The 3,795-nt window shown below is 38.8% G+C and overlaps 1 protein-coding gene across 1 annotated transcript in view; it reads right to left on the bottom strand.

The window, feature by feature from the left end:
* Positions 1–2,653, bottom strand: part of SLC7A2 (solute carrier family 7 (cationic amino acid transporter, y+ system), member 2) — a 23,777-nt gene extending 21,124 nt beyond the window's left edge. The window contains exon 1 of the mRNA XM_009576361.1: positions 2,587–2,653. The gene's annotated coding sequence lies outside the window, so the exon portion shown is untranslated. The remainder of the gene's footprint in view (positions 1–2,586) is intronic.
* Positions 2,654–3,795: the final 1,142 nt, after the last annotated feature.

The following is a 3,795-nucleotide window of genomic DNA, read 5'->3' as shown; positions in this document are numbered from 1 at the left end:
TGGTGCCTGCTGAACGTCCTGCACAGCTGGTGAGCACTGGCTCTTCTCTGAGCCTTCCTGGGGAGGCATCCTTGACAGCTCGGGAAATGGGGTTTTTGGTAATATATTACGTAATCTGCCAAGAAGGAAGTGAGCTCTCTTAATGCTCTGCTGCTGACAGAGCTCACAGTGCTTTTGAGGCATCTCTGAGGCACCTGTCCTACATTTCTTAGAGCGGACTTGGATACCTGCCTGCCTTTGAACAACAGCGTTAGGCATGTAGCCTGAAAGTGCAGTCAGGATGGGCTGAGTTGTTCATGCAGTTTAAACAGAGTAAAGATTGAATCCTGAGCTTATACAGAGTTTAAGCATAGGAAATTAGTGATAAGAAACCAAAAAGGAAAATGCCCTTGCACTCACCAACAGTGTGCAGTAATTTCTAATTAAGGTGAGGAGCAGACCCAACCTGTTGCTTCTTCCATGCACTCAAACCTGTGCTAGGCTCTACTTTGGTGAAGTCTACAGAGACATTTGTCACAAGCAAACACCTGTGAAGTCCATTTGTCACTGACCTTGGCACGTTCCTTTTGCTGCGTACAACTGAGGTGGCAGCTCTCTGGCTCTGCATGCGCTCGGTCACTGCACTGCTGAAGTCTCTTTTCGACTAAGTTTTTCTTTAGCTACAGATTACTCTATAACACAGAATACACCTCCAACAGTCCTCCAAAAAAGGGAGGCCCCAGTTCAACTGTCTTAGACTTGAGGACCAATGTTCAGCCCATATTCAAGCTTCCTCCTTCCCTGAAGGCATTCGTAGAATGAATCGCAATGCCGTCCACATTGCAGTTTACAGTTTTACCCCTTCAACCGCATGCAACAAAGAGACAGGCAGGACAGGAGGACTTAGTTTAGACAGGAAAGGAATTGCACAGATCTATAACACAGTGGGGAAAAAAACCCAAAAGCTTCCTCATGTCTAATGGACATTCACCGTATTTGTCAGAGTACCTGAATAAGCACAGATACTTCTTCCATCCCTTTTGTTCTTTATTGTCTTGGGCTTTTTTCTCTACAGTAGCTGCTGATAGAACCTTCTTAATTTCAGTCTTTCCTGGCCAGTTGTAAACTAGATAATTTACTGTTTGACCACCACACATCTGAATGCTAACCCAAGAAATGAGTTCAGCTTTATAATTCATAACAGCTCTTCCATTCAAGATGGATGATCAGGAACATTTAATGGCCCTCTTCCAGCAGGAAAAGTTTGGTGTCAGAAAACTTGTAACTACAAACACAATGCAAGGGACAAAGTCTCCATCTGCAAAGTTTGTAATAATCTTTAAAATTGCTTTGACTGCTTCACAGTCATGTAAAATCTACCATTTTTGCAAAGTATTTTCCATGTAAAAATAACCTAACAGCCTCCTACCCCAAAACAAAACACAAACAATAGGTGGATATTGGAGCAAAAAAGTAACTTATATCATATATCACCACACTCTTCCATTAAAATAACATTTTAATTTAATTACGTGTAATAAGTGGTTTAAGTCAGTACACATCAAACCCAAGGTACAGGTGGGAAAACCCAAAGTTTTGCTGCAGTTGCCATTCAACTTTTCCTACAAAATTTTCCGTTGAAAGCTCTAATAAAAAAGATTAAAATCTCATATGGAAAGCAACTGTTATAAAGCAATATAAAACCTCTGAAAGTTTTAATATTGTTATTGAGATGTATGTTTAAAGATTCCTGAAGCAAAAGCCACTTAAAGATATTTTACTTATGAACTGTTTTGTTGAGCTAATATTATATACTATAATATACTACAAATTTTAGATGCAGTAGTTTAAAATTTTAAACAGCATACCAATTAGGGAGAAAATACTCCAATAAGTTTGTAACATATTGAAAATGGGAGAATATAAATATATACTGATTATATACAGATCTAGAGTCTTCCTTCAGCCTCATTTTCCTGGGAAAAAACCTGTAAAAGTTTATATTTCATATTTTCATCTGTAGAATTTATGAGAAAATTTTTGTTTGCTCTTAAGTACATTTAGCCTTATTCAAAATTGCAGTATTGCATTGATTAGATCTAGTGCAATAATATATGAAAGTAAAAGAATTCAGAGATGAAGCAAAACTAGATATAGTCTATGATTTTTGTGTGCGTGTACAGACAATACATGATTTTACTGCAGGTGTCCTAAAAGTTGATGTTGTGCCCAAGACTTTCACAAAACTCCTAATGTCTTGGAATATTTGAAGTAGTGTATTTAAATAATACTTAAAGCCTTAAAATTGGAAAGCAGCACCTGTAACAGAAGTCTAATATGTATAAAACGGAAAAGGAGAGCTTTAACATCCAAAAGCAGAAACACCTTCCAGTCAGACTAGGAAGGAAAACATAAATTGCATCTTCTGTATATTACACTGTAATTTGCACTTTGTCAGAGACACAATAATGCTGTAATGTAAACCAAATGTAATACTGCATACCACAGCTCTTGCTACACAAAGCACATATGTTAAAGGCAAAGGTTCCTATGATAAGCTATGTTGCTTTCAGGTTACTTCTTTCCGCAGTAAACTTCATTACAAACCTGATTCAGAGCAACTTCTGCTGGGCAAACTTCTGCTCCTCTTACCCAGTTCTGAACTTCTGCCGTCTTAAATGGAAGAGTAATGACTGAAAGTGATTTTATTAAAATATTTGCTTTAAAAGCCAGCTGTAGGTGGTGTGAGAGCTGTTGGTGCTGAGGGGTGGAGGCTCGGCAGCCCGGGTGATTGGAGGGCTGCGAACCGGGCAGCTATTTGCCCAGCTAAGGTGGGGAGGGAGGGAGAGAAAGTCTTGCTGCTGTTCAGATAAATCATACCCACTCTCTTCATGACACAAAATCCAATTGGAATGCTGTTTTCTACATTTAAACACACCTATGTGCTTGCATATAAAACGCACACTGTTGTGAAAGTACCTGCCACACATCCCCCAGGGACTCCTTTTACACATCCTGAAGGAAAAGGAAAAATGTGGGTGTCAAACTTGGTCTCCCACTGCGAAAGCAAAGTCTTCCCAGCTTTCGCATTCACTCCCCTTGTGAAAAATAAACTGGCTTTGAAGCATATTGAAGGATACTTTGCAACACTTTGAGACCTGAATCCAATACTGTAGCATGAAAACTGCTTTTGCTGAGTAAATTTTAAAAGAATATAAATAATTTGAAAAGTATTGCTGTGGCTAGAAACAACACAGAAGAGAGTGTATTTAAAGCGTCTGGTTAGAGCCCATTCTGTTGAATTGGGATAGACGCACCATATGTCTTGTTCTCCTTTATATGGCTTGAAATGTAAAAATGCTGAAGACTGGAATGTCCAAATATCCCTGTGACACAACCAATAAATAGCCCTCTGTTTCTTAAAAATTAGCTTCCAGAATAAACCAAACCCCAATGGATAATATACAGCTGTATTTTTATTACTTCCGATGGCAGACAATGCCACCCCAAACATGTAGTAGCATTTCCAGTCAACATTATTCACGGCATATTGTTTCCCTCAAAATACTTGTATTTCGCTATCTCTCTTTTTGTTCAGAGAACACTGAAAATATGAGTCTGGCTGAGAAAAGCCCTATGCTTTTCATCCTTAAAAAGTCTTTCCTAAGAAAATACAGAGAAAAACACAGGTAGTGTGGCAGCCCTCTGCAACTTGCTCTCAGCTGATAACAATGATAACAATACTCATTCTTCCCCTCGTGCTGACCTCATCCTTGTTAAATACAAACTTTATCATCTCCTTCACAGTTAATACCC

The sequence above is a fragment of the Fulmarus glacialis genome, unplaced genomic scaffold (genome assembly GCF_000690835.1).
Source record: "Fulmarus glacialis isolate BGI_N327 unplaced genomic scaffold, ASM69083v1 scaffold39740, whole genome shotgun sequence".
In the NCBI taxonomy this organism is placed as follows: domain Eukaryota; kingdom Metazoa; phylum Chordata; class Aves; order Procellariiformes; family Procellariidae; genus Fulmarus; species Fulmarus glacialis.
This window is presented reverse-complemented; position numbering and strand designations above follow the sequence as displayed.